Genomic DNA, 20,760 nt, shown 5'->3' with positions numbered 1-20,760 from the left:
TTGTAGACATCTATGATGCAACTTAAAGTAGTCTGTGTCTGTGTCCTATATTGGCACCATTAAATAGTTACTGCCAAATTACTATGTCAGAAACTCAGTAGATGAGCCCACCCCTGTACCTAAGTATGCCACCTTTTTTTTTTATTTTGGTTGTTTTGCGAGACATTAACATCTATTTATATTTTGGGAGTACTGGGACAGACACTCCTTGCACTACTCCTCCACTCACCACCAAGCTGCCTGTGTATCCATGTAACCGCTGTAAAACTGCCATGAGCCTATTGTTTGTTATTTTAGGCCTTTGATAGCCTGTCTGCGGCCCCTACTTGCAATACTCCTCCACTGACCACCAAGCTGCCTGCCCGTGTATCCATGTAACCGCTGTAAAACTGCCATGAGCCTATTGTTTGTTATTTTAGGCCTTTGATAGCCTGTCTGCGGTCCCTACTTTAAATACTCCTCCACTGACCACCAAGCTGCCTGCCCGTGTATCCATGTAACCGCTGTGAAACTGCCATGAGCCTATTGTTTGTTATGTTAGGCCTTTGATAGCCTGTCTGCGGTCCCTACTTTAAATACTCCTCCACTGACCAGACCACTGCTGCCCGTGTACCCCTGGAACCAATTATAAAGTGCCTACAGCCAGCCCATTTTCTTATGTTAGGCCTTTGAAGCCTGTCTGCGGTCCCTACTTTAAATACTCCTCCACTGACCAGACCACTGCTGCCCGTGTACCCCTGGAACCAATTATAAAGTGCCTACAGCCAGCCCATTTTCTTATGTTAGGCCTTTGAAGCCTGTCTGCGGTCCCTACTTTAAATACTCCTCCACTCACCACCACCAAGCTGCCTGCCCGTGTATCCATGTAACCGCTGTGAAACTGCCATGAGCCTATTGTTTGTTATGTTAGGCCTTTGATAGCCTGTCTGCGGTCCCTACTTTAAATACTCCTCCACTGACCAGACCACTGCTGCCCGTGTACCCCTGGAACCAATTATAAAGTGCCTACAGCCAGCCCATTTTCTTATGTTAGGCCTTTGAAGCCTGTCTGCGGTCCCTACTTTAAATACTCCTCCACTGACCAGACCACTGCTGCCCGTGTACCCCTGGAACCAATTATAAAGTGCCTACAGCCAGCCCATTTTCTTATGTTAGGCCTTTGAAGCCTGTCTGCGGTCCCTACTTTAAATACTCCTCCACTCACCACCACCAAGCTGCCTGCCCGTGTATCCATGTAACCGCTGTGAAACTGCCATGAGCCTATTGTTTGTTATGTTAGGCCTTTGATAGCCTGTCTGCGGTCCCTACTTTAAATACTCCTCCACTGACCAGACCACTGCTGCCCGTGTACCCCTGGAACCAATTATAAAGTGCCTACAGCCAGCCCATTTTCTTATGTTAGGCCTTTGAAGCCTGTCTGCGGTCCCTACTTTAAATACTCCTCCACTGACCACCAAGCTGCCTGCCCGTGTATCCATGTAACCGCTGTAAAACTGCCATGAGCCTATTGTTTGTTATTTTAGGCCTTTGATAGCCTGTCTGCGGTCCCTACTTTAAATACTCCTCCACTGACCACCAAGCTGCCTGCCCGTGTATCCATGTAACCGCTGTAAAACTGCCATGAGCCTATTGTTTGTTATTTTAGGCCTTTGATAGCCTGTCTGCGGCCCCTACTTGCAATACTCCTCCACTGACCACCAAGCTGCCTGCCCGTGTATCCATGTAACCGCTGTAAAACTGCCATGAGCCTATTGTTTGTTATTTTAGGCCTTTGATAGCCTGTCTGCGGTCCCTACTTTAAATACTCCTCCACTGACCACCAAGCTGCCTGCCCGTGTATCCATGTAACCGCTGTAAAACTGCCATGAGCCTATTGTTTATTATTTTAGGCCTTTGATAGCCTGTCTGCGGTCCCTACTTTAAATACTCCTCCACTGACCACCAAGCTGCCTGCCCGTGTATCCATGTAACCGCTGTAAAACTGCCATGAGCCTATTGTTTGTTATTTTAGGCCTTTGATAGCCTGTCTGCGGCCCCTACTTGCAATACTCCTCTACTGACCACCAAGCTGCCTGCCCGTGTATCCATGTAACCGCTGTAAAACTGCCATGAGCCTATTGTTTGTTATTTTAGGCCTTTGATAGCCTGTCTGCGGTCCCTACTTTAAATACTCCTCCACTGACCACCAAGCTGCCTGCCCGTGTATCCATGTAACCGCTGTGAAACTGCCATGAGCCTATTGTTTGTTATGTTAGGCCTTTGATAGCCTGTCTGCGGTCCCTACTTTAAATACTCCTCCACTGACCAGACCACTGCTGCCCGTGTACCCCTGGAACCAATTATAAAGTGCCTACAGCCAGCCCATTTTCTTATGTTAGGCCTTTGAAGCCTGTCTGCGGTCCCTACTTTAAATACTCCTCCACTGACCAGACCACTGCTGCCCGTGTACCCCTGGAACCAATTATAAAGTGCCTACAGCCAGCCCATTTTCTTATGTTAGGCCTTTGAAGCCTGTCTGCGGTCCCTACTTTAAATACTCCTCCACTGACCACCAAGCTGCCTGCCCGTGTATCCATGTAACCGCTGTAAAACTGCCATGAGCCTATTGTTTGTTATTTTAGGCCTTTGATAGCCTGTCTGCGGTCCCTACTTTAAATACTCCTCCACTGACCACCAAGCTGCCTGCCCGTGTATCCATGTAACCGCTGTAAAACTGCCATGAGCCTATTGTTTGTTATTTTAGGCCTTTGATAGCCTGTCTGCGGCCCCTACTTGCAATACTCCTCCACTGACCACAATGCTGCCTGGAGTGCCTGCCTGTGTATCCATGTAACCGATGTAAAACTGCCATGACTGCCTACTGTTTGTTATTTTAGGCCTTTGATAGCCTGTCTGCAGCCCCTACTTGCAATACTCCTCCACTGACCACACCAATGCTGCCCGTGTACCCCTGGAACCTATTTAAAAGTTCATAGAGCCTAGTTATATATTTTATTTACTATTAATAAGGCCATGATGGACTACGCTGTACCACGCTACAAGCTAACCAGTCGACACTTCTTTTGCGAGAAAAGCCATCCCAACCCTCCACCAGCATGTAGAAGACCGCATTGTCCATGCACTCTGGCAATCTGTGAGTACAAAGGTGCACCTGACAACAGACGCATGGACCTGTAGGCATGGCCACGGAAGATTACGTGTCCATTACGGCGCAATGGGTTAATGTGGTGGATGCATGGTCCACAGGGGACAGCCTACTAAGTCTGTCTGCAGTCCCTAATTCAAATTGTCCTCCACTGTCTAAATCGGAACTTCCACCTTCTGGCTTTCGGCCTATAGTATCAGAAATTAAACTGCATTTGGCCTTCAACTTTGGTTAGGGCCTACTAACGGCTTCTGCCCCTCCCTGGTGTTGCCCTCAACTAAATAAAGCTGAGCTTCAACCTTCTGCTCCAAATTACCATTTTGAAAAATGCAATAGGCTTTTCAGGCCTACTAAAGGTGTCTGTCTGTGTGCCCCTGCCTGGTGTTGTCCTCAACTAAATAAAGCTGAGCTTCAACCTTCCGGCTCTCATTAAGTGGTTTTAAAAAAAAAAAATGGTGGTTAGGGCCTACTAACGGCTTCTGCCCCTCCCTGGTGTTGCCCTCAACTAAATAAAGCTGAGCTTCAACCTTCTGCTCCAAATTACCATTTTGAAAAATGCAATAGGCTTTTCCGGCCTACTAAAGGTGTCTGTCTGTGTGCCCCTCCCTGGTGTTGTCCTCAACTAAATAAAGCTGAGCTTCAACCTTCCGGCTCTCATTATGTGGTTTTAAAAAAAAAAATGGTGGTTAGGGCCTACTAACGGCTTCTGCCCCTCCCTGGTGTTGTCCTCAACTAAATAAAGCTGAGCTTCAACCTTCCGGCTCTCATTATGTGGTTTTAAAAAAAAAAATGGTGGTTAGGGCCTACTAACGGCTTCTGCCCCTCCCTGGTGTTGCCCTCAACTAAATAAAGCTGAGCTTCAACCTTCTGCTCCAAATTACCATTTTGAAAAATGCAATAGCCTTTTCAGGCCTACAAAAGGTGTCTGTCTGTGTGCCCCTCCCTGGTGTTGTCCTCAACTAAATAAAGCTGAGCTTCAACCTTCCGGCTCTCATTATGTGGTTTTTAAAAAAAAAATGGTGGTTAGGGCCTACTAACGGCTTCTGCCCCTCCCTGGTGTTGTCCTCAACTAAATAAAGCTGAGCTTCAACCTTCCGGCTCTCATTATGTGGTTTTTAAAAAAAAAATGGTGGTTAGGGCCTACTAACGGCTTCTGCCCCTCCCTGGTGTTGCCCTCAACTAAATAAAGCTGAGCTTCAACCTTCCGGCTCTCATTATGTGGTTTTAAAAAAAAAAATGGTGGTTAGGGCCTACTAACGGCTTCTGCCCCTCCCTGGTGTTGTCCTCAACTAAATAAAGCTGAGCTTCGACCTTCCGGCTCTCATTAAGTGGTTTTAAAAAAAAAAAATGGTGGTTAGGGCCTACTAACGGCTTCTGCCCCTCCCTGGTGTTGTCCTCAACTAAATAAAGCTGAGCTTCAACCTTCCGGCTCTCATTATGTGGTTTTAAAAAAAAAAATGGTGGTTAGGGCCTACTAACGGCTTCTGCCCCTCCCTGGTGTTGTCCTCAACTAAATAAAGCTGAGCTTCAACCTTCCGGCTCTCATTATGTGGTTTTAAAAAAAAAAATGGTGGTTAGGGCCTACTAACGGCTTCTGCCCCTCCCTGGTGTTGTCCTCAACTAAATAAAGCTGAGCTTCAACCTTCCGGCTCTCATTAAGTGGTTTTAAAAAAAAAAAATGGTGGTTAGGGCCTACTAACGGCTTCTGCCCCTCCCTGGTGTTGTCCTCAACTAAATAAAGCTGAGCTTCAACCTTCCGGCTCTCATTATGTGGTTTTAAAAAAAAAATGGTGGTTAGGGCCTACTAACGGCTTCTGCCCCTCCCTGGTGTTGCCCTCAACTAAATAAAGCTGAGCTTCAACCTTCTGCTCCAAATTACCATTTTGAAAAATGCAATAGGCTTTTCAGGCCTACTAAAGGTGTCTGTCTGTGTGCCCCTCCCTGGTGTTGTCCTCAACTAAATAAAGCTGAGCTTCAACCTTCCGGCTCTCATTATGTGGTTTTAAAAAAAAAAATGGTGGTTAGGGCCTACTAACGGCTTCTGCCCCTCCCTGGTGTTGCCCTCAACTAAATAAAGCTGAGCTTCAACCTTCTGCTCCAAATTACCATTTTGAAAAATGCAATAGGCTTTTCAGGCCTACTAAAGGTGTCTGTCTGTGTGCCCCTCCCTGGTGTTGTCCTCAACTAAATAAAGCTGAGCTTCAACCTTCCGGCTCTCATTATGTGGTTTTAAAAAAAAAAATGGTGGTTAGGGCCTACTAACGGCTTCTGCCCCTCCCTGGTGTTGCCCTCAACTAAATAAAGCTGAGCTTCAACCTTCTGCTCCAAATTACCATTTTGAAAAATGCAATAGGCTTTTCAGGCCTACTAAAGGTGTCTGTCTGTGTGCCCCTCCCTGGTGTTGTCCTCAACTAAATAAAGCTGAGCTTCAACCTTCCGGCTCTCATTATGTGGTTTTAAAAAAAAAAATGGTGGTTAGGGCCTACTAACGGCTTCTGCCCCTCCCTGGTGTTGTCCTCAACTAAATAAAGCTGAGCTTCAACCTTCCGGCTCTCATTATGTGGTTTTAAAAAAAAAAATGGTGGTTAGGGCCTACTAACGGCTTCTGCCCCTCCCTGGTGTTGCCCTCAACTAAATAAAGCTGAGCTTCAACCTTCTGCTCCAAATTACCATTTTGAAAAATGCAATAGGCTTTTCAGGCCTACAAAAGGTGTCTGTCTGTGTGCCCCTCCCTGGTGTTGTCCTCAACTAAATAAAGCTGAGCTTCAACCTTCCGGCTCTCATTATGTGGTTTTAAAAAAAAAAATGGTGGTTAGGGCCTACTAACGGCTTCTGCCCCTCCCTGGTGTTGTCCTCAACTAAATAAAGCTGAGCTTCAACCTTCCGGCTCTCATTATGTGGTTTTAAAAAAAAAAATGGTGGTTAGGGCCTACTAACGGCTTCTGCCCCTCCCTGGTGTTGTCCTCAACTAAATAAAGCTGAGCTTCAACCTTCCGGCTCTCATTATGTGGTTTTAAAAAAAAAAATGGTGGTTAGGGCCTACTAACGGCTTCTGCCCCTCCCTGGTGTTGCCCTCAACTAAATAAAGCTGAGCTTCAACCTTCTGCTCCAAATTACCATTTTGAAAAATGCAATAGGCTTTTCAGGCCTACAAAAGGTGTCTGTCTGTGTGCCCCTCCCTGGTGTTGTCCTCAACTAAATAAAGCTGAGCTTCAACCTTCCGGCTCTCATTATGTGGTTTTAAAAAAAAAAATGGTGGTTAGGGCCTACTAACGGCTTCTGCCCCTCCCTGGTGTTGTCCTCAACTAAATAAAGCTGAGCTTCAACCTTCCGGCTCTCATTATGTGGTTTTAAAAAAAAAAATGGTGGTTAGGGCCTACTAACGGCTTCTGCCCCTCCCTGGTGTTGCCCTCAACTAAATAAAGCTGAGCTTCAACCTTCTGCTCCAAATTACCATTTTGAAAAATGCAATAGGCTTTTCAGGCCTACTAAAGGTGTCTGTCTGTGTGCCCCTGCCTGGTGTTGTCCTCAACTAAATAAAGCTGAGCTTCAACCTTCCGGCTCTCATTAAGTGGTTTTAAAAAAAAAAAAATGGTGGTTAGGGCCTACTAACGGCTTCTGCCCCTCCCTGGTGTTGCCCTCAACTAAATAAAGCTGAGCTTCAACCTTCTGCTCCAAATTACCATTTTGAAAAATGCAATAGGCTTTTCAGGCCTACTAAAGGTGTCTGTCTGTGTGCCCCTCCCTGGTGTTGTCCTCAACTAAATAAAGCTGAGCTTCAACCTTCCGGCTCTCATTATGTGGTTTTAAAAAAAAAAATGGTGGTTAGGGCCTACTAACGGCTTCTGCCCCTCCCTGGTGTTGTCCTCAACTAAATAAAGCTGAGCTTCAACCTTCCGGCTCTCATTATGTGGTTTTAAAAAAAAAAATGGTGGTTAGGGCCTACTAACGGCTTCTGCCCCTCCCTGGTGTTGTCCTCAACTAAATAAAGCTGAGCTTCAACCTTCCGGCTCTCATTATGTGGTTTTAAAAAAAAAAATGGTGGTTAGGGCCTACTAACGGCTTCTGCCCCTCCCTGGTGTTGCCCTCAACTAAATAAAGCTGAGCTTCAACCTTCTGCTCCAAATTACCATTTTGAAAAATGCAATAGGCTTTTCAGGCCTACAAAAGGTGTCTGTCTGTGTGCCCCTCCCTGGTGTTGTCCTCAACTAAATAAAGCTGAGCTTCAACCTTCCGGCTCTCATTATGTGGTTTTAAAAAAAAATGGTGGTTAGGGCCTACTAACGGCTTCTGCCCCTCCCTGGTGTTGTCCTCAACTAAATAAAGCTGAGCTTCAACCTTTCGGCTCTCATTATGTGGTTTTAAAAAAAAAAATGGTGGTTAGGGCCTACTAACGGCTTCTGCCCCTCCCTGGTGTTGTCCTCAACTAAATAAAGCTGAGCTTCAACCTTCCGGCTCTCATTAAGTGGTTTTAAAAAAAAAAAATGGTGGTTAGGGCCTACTAACGGCTTCTGCCCCTCCCTGGTGTTGTCCTCAACTAAATAAAGCTGAGCTTCAACCTTCCGGCTCTCATTAAGTGGTTTTAAAAAAAAAATGGTGGTTAGGGCCTACTAACGGCTTCTGCCCCTCCCTGGTGTTGCCCTCAACTAAATAAAGCTGAGCTTCAACCTTCTGCTCCAAATTACCATTTTGAAAAATGCAATAGGCTTTTCCGGCCTACTAAAGGTGTCTGTCTGTGTGCCCCTGCCTGGTGTTGCCCTCAACTAAATAAAGCTGAGCTTCAACCTTCTGCTCCAAATTACCATTTTAAAAAATGCAATAGGCTTTTCCGGCCTACTAAAGGTGTCTGCCCCTCCCTGGTGTTGTCCTCAACTGAACAAAGCTGAGCTTCCACATTCTGGCTTTCGCCCTATACTATCAGATATTAAACTGCATTTGGCCTACTAGTGTGGTTAGGCCCTTGAAACAGTGTCTGCTGCTCTTGGGTTTGCTACTCCACTGAACAAAGCAATGCCGCCTGTTTAGTCCTGTTACCAATTTTGAACTGCATGTAGCCTACTTTATTCTTTGGCCCTATATCTGTTTCCTCCTCATCCTGCCCATTGCCCAGCCACTGCTAAATGAGTCTGCTGGTACATTGACCTAGACCACTACATTCCCCTTGTACTCTACACAGCCAGAATCTGTCCCTGCTGAAAGTAAGGTTCCCCTTCCCGCATGTTATACCACCTTACACAGGGACAAAGAGGAAGGTGCAGATGAAAGTGCAGGTTCCTTCATCAGGTGGGGGGGCATACTCGTTGGCGACGTCACTGGCACAGGGCCCCTCAGAGTACGCAAAAGTGTCGCTGCTGGTGGGAGGCGCCCCCGCCATGCAAACACACCGCCGTACTTTGAGGGGCCCTGTGCCAGTGGCAATGCGAACGAGTGGGCCCCCCCCCTGCTTGCTCAGGATCACAGCACTTGCAACTTTTAAATACTTACCTTTCCCTGCAACACCGCCGTGACGTAGTCCGCATTTCCTGGGCCCACGAAAAACTTGAGCCAGCCCTACTCCCCCCACAACTTTCCCCCAATTCCCTATGCCCAACTATTATTATACAGTTAATTAAGATTGGCAAGCTTCAGAAACAAGAATGGATGTTTTTGGCATTAAAATGGGCACTGTAGGTGTTTTCCTGGCCTCCACTCACTGCCGACTATGCTTCCCCATTGACTTGCATTGGGTTTCGTGTTTCGGTCGATCCCCGACTTTTAGCGATAATCGGCCGACTGCACTCGACTCGACTCTGGACAAAATCGGGTTTCCCAAAACCCTACTCGATCTTAAAAAAATGAAAGTCGCTCAACCCTACTTATAACAAGTTCAAACAGGTGCCATTACTTCGGGTAATAAGTGGAGGACAGAGGAGCCTCTTAAAGAAGAAGTTACAGGTCTGTGAGAGCCAGAAATCTTGCATGCTTTTAGGTGACCAAATACTTATTTTCCACCAAAATGTGCAAGATGAATCTTGACAAATCAGACAAGGTGATTTTCTGGATTTGTTTTCTCATTTTGACTCTCATTTTGTTTTCTCTACCTATGATGTCAACTACAGTCCTCTCGCATCTTTTTTAAGTAGGAGAACTTGCACAATTGGTAGCTGAGTAAATACTTTTTTTCCCCACTGTATCGATCCCGTGCATATGTAAAGTGACAAAGTGCAAATATAAAGTTCATGTATATATGTGTAATCACATAAGTATACAGTGTGAATAAATGCGAAGAACTCCCTCAAAAAAATATTTGCTCCCCCCTACTTCCTGAAATGATCAGATGTACACCTATGCACAAATATAGCCAACCAGACATATTTGTATATCACCATGACTACGTGTAACTTCAAAATATAAAGAAAAAGTTAAAAACATAAATCAATCAATAAATAATTTAAAAATCTGAATAAGTAATCAAATATATGAATACAAATGTACGGTATGTGAAAACATATCGATCCCACGGATGTGTAAAGTGGCAGAACTGGTCTTATTAACTATTGATCCAATAGGTAATCCAGCTCAGGCAGTCTGTTATAAGCTTTCAAATTTTGTTAGGAAAATTCTTTCAAATAAGTAATCCATTCAGCATAAAAATCACAAGCTATCAATGTGGGAAGAGTTCTATGGGCAGACGCTTTTCAAACCTAGCGGTTGTTAATCCTTGCAAGGAGCAGGATTACCTATTGGATTGATTGCTTTTCCTGCTGCACTGCAGTTTTCGTGCTCAAAGTGCTGGATACTTGGATGGGTGAGCTGACTTTCTTGCTTCCTCATTGACGATTGGGCTCTAAAAATATAAAAAGAAAATAGAAAAATTACAATAAAAAACACTTAGAAACCAGCTAAAAACAGGGTGACATAGAAATGGTGGAACTTGCAAAAATAGAACATGGGAAAAGAAACATTATATAATAAATTTAGTGGTCTTAGATACAGACAGAGAAAACATTAAACTGGAAAAAAGGTAACAAAACTATTGTGGACATTAAGAGCAAAGGATGTGTCAGTGTTGAGTTTGTAAATCCACTGTGATTCTTTTTGTGCCAAAAGGCAATTCCAATTTCCACCCCGAGATCCGAAAAATGCACTATCTATGCCTTTAACCTGGAATTTGGTAGGGTCACAGTTTTTGGTTGTCTAAAAGTGATGTGGAATCGGTTTGAGTTTGGAAATATCATCCCCCACTCTTTCTCTGCCTTTATGTCCAGAACATGTTCACGGACACATCGACACAGTTCCCTAGATATCATCCCCACATATTTCAAATCACAAGGTCAGGTAGTATAATATACCACCCCCTTCGGATACAATTAATTCTGTGTGTAATTACATAAATACTGATGTTGGTAGAATCCATAAAATACTTTACGGCCACAATACTCTTGCATGCAATGCAATTACCAATTACTTGTGTCTTCAAGTTTCTTGGTGGTGTGAACATGTTCCTATAGACTTGTTCAATGTGCAAGTAGCCCATGTGTTTCTGGTTCTATAATTGTTTTCTTGTTTCTACAAGACTGAGGAGTCCACCACTCCTTTGTGGGTCATTTGCACTAAAGCTGTTCCATCTAGCAGGTCCACATGGATATTCCCTCTCAGAACCCTGCTTATACAGGTACTATACAGATGATCAGGTTTTTAAATACATCAGATAGGGATTATATACATTAGTTAGGACTGCTCTATTATGGGTATACCTTGACGATTGGTGGAGCAGCTTAGTATACATTTTTTTGCAAAAAACGTATCAACTAAATACCCTGTTTTTTTCCATCTTTTTGACTAGCACTTTCTTATTACTGTGATTTTTTTACAACATAGTATTTTTTACCTCACTGTGCTCGTTTGTGTCTTCAGGTTTCTTGGTGGTGTGAACATGTTCCTACAGACTTGTTCAATGTGCAAGTAGCCCATGTGTTTCTGGTTCTATAATTACGAAATGATGTATACCCTCAGGCTGGACCATTAGACCCAAACAGGTATCTCTCCTTATCGCCTTTTTGATGGCTGAATACAAGCCGCTCATGTAAATTTTGGGATCTGTTGTACGAAATTGATGGAGTATTATGAATAATCTTAGAGATAGTGTTGTCCAGATGTGATACCGACCAATGTTTGGAACTAGCTTTATAGAACTCATCACTCCTTGAGTTGAAGTCCAGGATACAGCATTTTTGTGTTCTTAGTTCTGGTGGGTAGGGGGGTGCAAATATTTTTTGAGGGAGTTCTTCATATTTATTCACATTGTATACTTGTTGTAGTACTTCATAATGTATTATATAAACATGCACATTATCTTTACACTTTGTCACTTTACATATGCGTGGGATCGATATTTTCCCATATATATCTATTTATACCTTGATCACTTATTCTCATTTTTCACCTATTCATTTTTTTTGTTTTTATAGTTTCCCATTTTTAATAAGCTGAAAACCTGGGTAGGTCCGGCGCACCTGCAGCCTACAATCCAAGGTGAAGGAGCACCGGACCTACCCAGGACCCAGGTGTGCTTTTGCAAGAGGATATCTTTTACACCATTCAGTGAACTTTGCCAACAGCGACTATATGAATAAGACCCTATGAGTGTCGAAACGTCACCTTTTTATTTTATTTTAATATTCATGCTTTTAACATTCCAACTTCACACAAGGATAAATCTGATTAACATTATAGGTTTAGATGTGGAATAGCAATATACACACAAATTCCAATAGATATTACTATGTTGTATTATATTATAATCTGCAATCTAAATCATACTATTACAGTCTTACTGTCTTTTCTGCTCTGAGATTATTAAAACCACTGTTGCCTTAGTTATGGGGCCACTTTTAGCAAGATACTCTATTTCTCTCTTAATTTATTGTTTTTCTCTTACATTACGTTTCCACTGTTTTTACAGTAAATCATTTTGTGTCTCATTAATATAACATATGTGACATTAGCAGTTTCTATTTTCTCTATAGTATATAACTGCTTCAGAAAGCTGTGAATATATGTGTTACTTTTGTGTTTACATACATTTGCTTCTGGCCATATTGTGTATTAGATTCATAAATCAACAACTTTGAAAAAGAAAAACTGTTGAATTATTGTATTCTTGAGACATTGCACTGTAGTGTCATCTTTAGGGAGATGTGATTGTTAGTCTATGTATCACATTTTCATTTTTATGCCCTTTTTACCACGTTAGAACTCTCTGCATCTTTATGGCATTTTTTTAAATAATTCGAACAATGACACCATTTCCTTTTCTTCAGACATTTTCTGCCTTTAAGGTAAAAAAGCAAAATAATTTTACAAGATGGAACCTTGTGAAAACCACAGGAAAATCAAGATAATCCATTGCTACTTTTTACTAGAGTCAAAAAAATTGAAATACAGAGCATTTTCTGATTATTTTCATTATTGAAAGGGAAAGAGTTACTAAATTACTGTATTTAAGTGGTATGATCTGTTTTTATTTTTTAAGATTGTTATTTGTAGAACCATCACTTGTCCATTTTCCAAATTATTGTAATCACTATGTTAACGATTTTCCTTGCTAAAGTTTTTCATTATAAGGTTTTCGAGTCTAGCAGATTTCCAATTCTATTGAATAATTTGCAGCGTTTTATTTGCAATTACTATGCTGTGATGGAGTTTCCTCAGTAAGATAACATGCATACTTTCAGCTTCCATGGACTATTAAACAGGAACATTCAAGTATGCTAACACTTTCTTGTTAAACAGATTTGTATTATCAAAAAAAGGAGAATAAACAGAATACAACAACCTGCTGAGCTTTTTATGGAGCCTTGCGCTCATGAATAGTGCAAATAGAAATATTCTTGTATAGGGGTGCTCTCAGCCATATTTTGTGGTTTGTATTCGGACTGCAATGCTGAGATTGACAGTTTGTCTCCTGTCCTAAACTTACAACCTAATATGTGCCGTCAGGTGAGGAGACTTACAGTCATTCTGGGTATTGCAGACCATAATCAGACAGTTAAATGCAGCCTTTTGAACCCATTGTTATCTATGAATGGCTAGGATGGCAGTTCTTGTCGTTTTCTTTACCTGCTTGAATAGCTTTGCTGATTCCTACCTTCATGAGACTCACACTGTGTGTGAGGTGGCAAAACATCTAACTGGTCAAAGCATCAAGTACAGCACTCCAGCTTCACACCTGGAAGAGCTCTGCACCCTCACAGTAATAAAAAGAAAATGTACATTTATATAGGATATTTGATCTATACAGCAGTCTCAGTAACTCATGTGATGTACAGTCATGCCTGAAATAGCCAAAAGTGTTGGCTGTTGTGAATTCCGTTCTTGGGCTCCCTCCTGTGGTCATGAATGGTACTTTGGTGAGATCTGTCCTTGGACACCCTCTGGTGGCTTTGAGTGGAACTGCTGGTCCTTGAGGTTGGCTTTCTCAGCTTCCCTCGTTTATTGCTCTGCTGGTTTCCCTATTTAACTCCACTCAGATCTTTACTTCATGCCAGCTGTCAATGTCTCAGTACTGGTTCAGATCTCTCTTGGATTTCTCTGATGACCTGTCTGCTCCAGCAGAAGCTAAGTCCATGCTAGTTCATTTGTTGATCATTGCTTTTTGAAAATATTTCTCTGTACATGCTATGTTCTAGTCCAGCTTGCTATCATGATATTTCCTTGCTAGCTGGAAGCTCTGGGGGTGCAGAGTTGCACCTCCACACCGTGAGTCGGTGTGGAGGTCTTTTTGCACACTCTGCGTGGTTTTTGTAGTTTTTTGTACTGACCGCACAGTTCCCTTTCCTATCCTCTGACTATTTAGTGAAGATTGGACCTCCTTTGCTAAAACCTGTTTCATTCCTATGTTTGTACTTTCCTCTTAACTCACAGTCAATATTTGTGGGGGGCTGCCTTTTCCTTTGGGGAATTTCTCTGAGGCAATGTAAGGCTTCTATTTCTATCTTTAGGGGTAGTTAGCTCTTAGGCTGTGAAGAGGTGTCTAGGGAGAGTTAGGAACGCCCCACGGCTATTTCTAGTGTGTGTGATAGGATTAGGGTTTGCTGTCAGTAGAGTTCCCACCTCCCCAGAGCTTGTCCCAGATTTCTAGCTTAACCATCAGGTCATTCCGGGTACTCCTAACCACCAGATCCATAACAGTTGGCACCCTTTAAATTGTTCCAGAAAATGAAGTATTTCTCACAGAAAATTATTGCAATTACACATGTTTTGTTATTCACGTGCTTATTTTCTTTGTGTGTATTGGAATAGTATAAAAAAATTGAAAAAAAGACAAATTTAACATAATTTCATGTTAAAACACAAAAATGGGCTGTACAAAATTGTTGGTATCTTTCCAAAAATGTAAGTAAATAACTTTTTTCAAGCACCTATGGCAATTAACTGGTAAGGGCAACATGGAAATCACACCTGAAACCAGATAAAAAGGGGAGAAATTTACTCAATCTTTGCATTGTGTGATAGTGCATGCCACACTTAGCACGGAGAAGAGAACTGAAGACTTGAGAACAAAAATTGCTGAAAAATATGAACAATCTCAACTCTGCAAATCCATCTCCAGAGATCTTGATATTCCTTTATCCACTGTGTGCAACATAAACAAGAAGTTTACAACCCATGGCACTGTACGTGGAAGGCAGAGAAAAATTGATGAAATGTTGCAATGCAAAATAGTCGGGATGGTGGATAACCAGCTCCAATAAAGTTTCAAAGAAATTGAAGCTGTCCTGCAGGTTCAGAGTGAATCAATGCCTGTGCAAACTATCCGTCAACATTTGAATTAAATGAAACCCACTTCTAACATAGATATATAAAAACTAGGCCATAATTTGTCAAAAATGTACGTGAGTAAGCCAAAATCCTTCTGAGAAAGTGTGGACAGATGAGACTAGTATAGAGCTTTTTGATAAAGCTCATCATTCTAGTGTTTACCAAAACAGAATGAGGCTCACAAAAAATAACACTGTACCTACAGTCAAATAAGGTGGAGGTTCAAAGATGTTTTGGGGTTGTACTGCTGCCTTTGGCACTAGGTGCCTGACTGATTGCAAGGCATCATGAAATCAGAAGATTACCAAAGCATTTTGAGTCGCAATGTAGTGCTCATTGTCCAAAATCAGGGTTTGCATCCTAGGTCATGAGTCTTCCAGCAGGACAATAACCCCAATAATAATTCAAGAAGCACCCAGAAATGGATGGAAATAAAGTGATGGAGAGTTCTGGAGTGGCCATCAAAGAGTACTGATCTAAATCCTATTTAACACCTGTGGAGAGATCTTAAAATTGCTGTTGGGAAAAGGCAACCTTCAAATATGATAGATCCAGAGGAAAAGAACAGTGGTCCAAAATTTCAGTTATGAGATGTAAGAAGCTTGTTGATGATTATGGGATACGTTTGATTGCAGTTACTAATTCCAAAGGGTGTGCACTAAATAACAAGTTGAGGGTGCCAACAATTTTTTCCAGCCAATTTTTGGGGTTTTGTATGAAATTGTGCAATCATTTTCTAGGAGAAATGCTTCTTTCTTTGGAACAATTTCAAGGGTCCGAACACTTTCGGCAATTACTGTATATACATAATTTTGTGTCTCCTTTGTGATATATATAGAGCAGTCTTTGTATCCCCTACGTAATGTATGCAGCAGAGTCTCAGTGTCACCTTAGTGATGTGTACAGCAGACCTCTCACTGCTTCAGTTCTATAAACATTATGTGAGAAGTTATGAATTTCCTACTTTGAGGAGACATGCTTTTTAATATATATTGTCATTCATAATCATAACGACTTACTGCTGTGAGCAATTGTTTACAAAGATTGCCATCGCAAAGCATTGACTGCACACCATACCTGGAAACATTGCCCATACCACCTAACATCACAGCCTCATCAAAGAGAAGCAGCTCCAACTTTAAACATCCTAATGGCTCTTGACAATAAAAATGTTACCTACCCCTCTTATAAGGTTTTGTCTTGTAAAATAATAGCATAGCGTTGCTGATATGAGTCCACGTTCAATGGCATTATAGATTGGAGTGTGCCTATGAAGGATGATTTAAATCTTTTCTATAAAAATGACATTGGTTCCACGGTTTCATTTGTCATATTATTACTAATCAAACATTTAAAGAATAATAATAATAATCAGCATGCCATAAATGTTTGCTGTACGAAAATTGTGGTTTACCAGATGCCATTTTCCTAGTTACAAAAGGGCCCTGTAGAAGTTAGAACAATTATTCTCTCCCCAGACCTCACCTTCTCTATGCAGCCTCCAAAATGTTCCTCACTTTGCAGACTTAAGTGAAAACCAATTTTTGGTTTTCTTTATCATCACGTGTGCTGTTCATGGTCTGCTGCAGGTATTCACTATACTGATTGCTCACAGCAATGAAGGAGTAGCAACAAACTCTATGGCTGAAGTGTCTAGTGTGCATTAACACTTACAAGATTTAGTGCTTAGTTTTTTTGTTTGCAATATTTTGCTAACATATCAAGTAGGGTTAATAGGGTCCCCATTGGATCCAATTAACACTTTAGAAGTACAACACAACTGCAAACTTGTACATACCAATTATTAAAACATGTTTACACTTGCACTTCTTGCAGTGGAGTTCAATGTAGTTAACCCATCCACCTCTACTCTAGAGAAAATTCACTCTTTATATATATACTGTAGTTAAATAATTGACAAATGGATTTGTCAGATTACCTGCTGCTTGTGGTAGGAGAATAGTCAGCAGAGCCATTGTGGATATTGTTTTCTGTTATACAATTATTCTGTGCATCTATGTCACTGTGATTGCATTGAGTTGCTTTCACTGTTATTTAATGTTATAGATTTAGATTTGCAGCACAACTGTGAAATAGAATAGCAATGTATTTAACCGATGTCTCTTCTTGGATTTTGTTACCTCTTCGGTATTTTTAAACTAGAGTTTATTGTATCATTTCTTAGACCTTGTAACACTATGTGTCCTCATGATATAACATACCTTGACATTTGTTTCCTTCCCTGCGGTAAATTGAACCAGACGAGGCAGAATGAATTTTAATGATTTTTACAATAGTTGATTTTTTTTCTTTTGTGAGGTCACTTGATAATATTGAAGCAAAATTGACAAATCAGTTTAAATTATGACTTTCTTTGGAATAGAATATTCCTGATCAAACCATTACAATCAGCAGTTTCTATATTCCATTATAATATAACTATTGAGACTAGGCCACAATGGATTCTCACTTCATGACTCATTATAGCAACAGCTTCCTAGAGTTAAAGTTACATGATAAATATGAGGAAGATTTTTTTTCTAAAAAATGTTTAAAACTAAAAAAAATCCATTAAAGGGAACCTGTCAGCAGGATTGTGCACAGTAACCTACACAGGTCGGCACCGTTATACTGAATAAAATGATACCTTGGTTAAATCCATCTTGTGGCTGTTTCTTAATCTTTATTTTCAGTTTTGTGCTAATGAGAGTCTCGTGCCCTAAGGCGGGGTTGGTGTATGTGGTGGTCTGATTAGATATTCATAATGCAGACTGCTGACAGGTCACTGATCCCTCACTGCCCTGCCCCCTAGTTTGCATAATCAATACCAGCACATACTGAATAAAAAAAAGCTTCTGCAGGCAGGTGCTGGCTGGGGCATCTGCGTTGTAGCATAATCGCATGTTTACTGTGCACTTAATCCCTTTTGCTTACTTAATTGAGCGAGGAAAAAAAGTCAATTTGAAAATGCCTGCGCAGTAGCAGCTATCGGAGTATATAGAGATCTGATAGCTGCTATTGCACAGGCACTGGCAGTACCATCTTGCTGAAGAGGAAAAAACGGTCCTCCTCCAGGATGGCACTGCCTGCGCCTGCTCAGTAGCAGGTCTCGGAGATTGCTGATAGGTGCTATTGCGCACGCATGGGCAGCGTTATCTTGGAGGAGGAAATCTTTTTTTTCTTCTACATCAAGATGGCGCCTCCACAATAGCTGCTATTGTATCTCTTTAAACACTGATAGCTGCTACTGCTGCTGTGCTTTAGGCTCCATTTTCAAATTGATTTTTTCCCTCACTCAATTAAATAAGCAAAAGGGATTAAGCGCCCAGTCTCTTTCTTCAGTATGCGCTGGTATTTATTATGCAAACTATGGGGTGGATCAGTGAGGGATCAGTGACCTGTCAGCAGTCTGCATTATGAATATATAATCAGAGCACCACATACACCAGCCCCGCCTTAGGGCACGAGAATCTCATTAACACAAAACTGAAAATAAAGATTAAACAACAACCACAAGACGGATTTCATCAACCAAGGTATCATTTTATTCAGTATAACGGTGCCGACGTTACAGTGTCTGTAGGTTACTGTGCATAATCCTGCTGACAGGTTCCCTTTAAACAACTTGTTTCTTCCAGTAATTGCTTTACACTTCAACCTCTGATAGCCCACTCAGGAAATACGTTCTTGGAGCTTCAGTGTTGGCATCCTTGTAATCTCTAAAGGTTATGTGTAGAGATGGCCATACACATTAGATTCATGTCTGCTAAACCTCTTGATTTTGGTATGACCAACCAACAACTAATATCGACATCTTGTGTTGGTGTAAAGAAAGTTTGGGCTGTTGGATTCCAGCATTTCTTATTCTATTGTTTTTAGAGGAAAGAAGCAGGAAAGGTAGTGGTTCCCCATTCAACATACATGCACACCAAGCATGCATGTCTATGAAGGGGGAGGGGTGGTCGGGAAGGTGTAAGAAAGATAGCTGCTTTTTGGCCTCTTTTGGATAGGTTTGTTTACTTTTAAATATTTTTTTCTTTTGGGTGAGATTTCTGTAAAATTAATACAACCTGATCTGTCAAAAAAAGAATAAAGTAATATAAAAAGTATTTTACTACAAAAACTATTATTTATAAAAAGTTTTTAAACTAGGTGGCGGTTTTTGAGATCTCACTTTTTCAAAATGTAATTTACAATATTCCATGGTTTGATAATTCTTTATACTCATGTCTATGTGCCCACATAAAGGGATATCAAGTTATTGTAAACAGGCCTTATGTTTTATATTACCGATTTGAAAAAAAAAGATCCAAATTTATTGATACAGCCTGGTATTAAAAAGAGAAAAAAATTATCCAATATATGTAAAACTGTTAAGTCCTTTACCCCATTTAAACAGTTCTACCTCATTTCCAACTTTTTATTTCATTTTATGAATTCTTACAATACATCCATAAAAATGATTCTATGTATTTTCTTATAAAGGTAATAGTTTCAAGTTCAATCTTAAGTATTTTAATATATTTAAGCATGGTTGAAATCTAAGAAAATATCCTTTTTATTTTAAGGCAGAAAAACCTTTGCAAAATCCACAACAAGCCATTCTGACATGATCAATTACATCAAATACGTTTTGTTGGCTCTACTTAGAAATCCAGATGGAACCTACCCTAGAGAGGTGGCTTCTCTATTGAGATAATCTTTCCTTAAATGTCAAGCAGATTGTATTATGCGATCTAACTACTGTGAAATCAAACGGTATTTAATAAGTAGAACACATTTTAATAAACAATTGTAGGCATAAGAATTATTTTTAAATTATCTTATTATTTGTTTTGTTTTTATATATATTTTTAATGTGCTGTATACAATTAGGTTTTGTAAAAAAAATCCCATGCTGATAATTTCCTCAAATGTATGCAGGATTAATGATTGAGAACAAAAAAAATTATTGTCTTATTAATAAAAAAAATACATAAACAAAAAGAGGGAGAAGGAATAAAAAAAGGAAACTAGAATGCGTACAAATTAAATAATAACTTTTATTAGCTTATATTAAAAAATACATTTAAAATATTCTTATTATTGGTAAATACCATTGAATCTTTTGATATTCGATTATCAGCTGAATGATTTGGAATGAATCTTAATACTTCAAATATACTTCAAATACTTCAAAGTCTCAAATTTCCCAGAAAACATATTTGCAGCATTTTGAGGGCTCCTAAGACTGTATTAAATTCCTTGTGAGCTCTTTAATTTGGAAATGACACATTCTTAGTAGTGTTGAGCATTCCGATACCGCAAGTATCGGCTATCGGCCGATATTTGCTGTATCGGAATTCCAATACCGAGTTCCGATATTTTTGTGATATCGGAAATCGGAATCGGAAGTTCCCAGTGTATGGTTCCCAGGGTCTGGAGGAGAGGAGACTCTCCTTCAGGCCCTAGGATCCATATTCATGTAAAAAATAAAGAATAAAAAAAAAAATATGGATATACTCACCCGTCCGGCGGCCCCTGGACCTTACAGATGTAACCGGCAGCCTCCGTTCCTAAGGATGCGGTGAGTTTAGGACCTGCGATGACGTCGCGGCTCGTGATTGGTCGCGTGAGCGGTCACATGAGCGGTCACGCGACCAATCACAAGCCGCGACGTCATCGAAGGTCCTTCACTGCTCATTCTTAGGAACGGAGGGTGCCGGTTACATCGGTAAGGTCCAGGGGCCGCCGGAGGGGTGAGTATATCCATATATTTTATTTTAATTCTTTATTTTTTACATGAATATGGATCCCAGGGCCTGAATGAGAGT

This window comes from Ranitomeya variabilis, chromosome 1 (genome assembly GCF_051348905.1).
Source record: "Ranitomeya variabilis isolate aRanVar5 chromosome 1, aRanVar5.hap1, whole genome shotgun sequence".
NCBI classification, from domain to species: domain Eukaryota; kingdom Metazoa; phylum Chordata; class Amphibia; order Anura; family Dendrobatidae; genus Ranitomeya; species Ranitomeya variabilis.
This window is presented reverse-complemented; position numbering follows the sequence as displayed.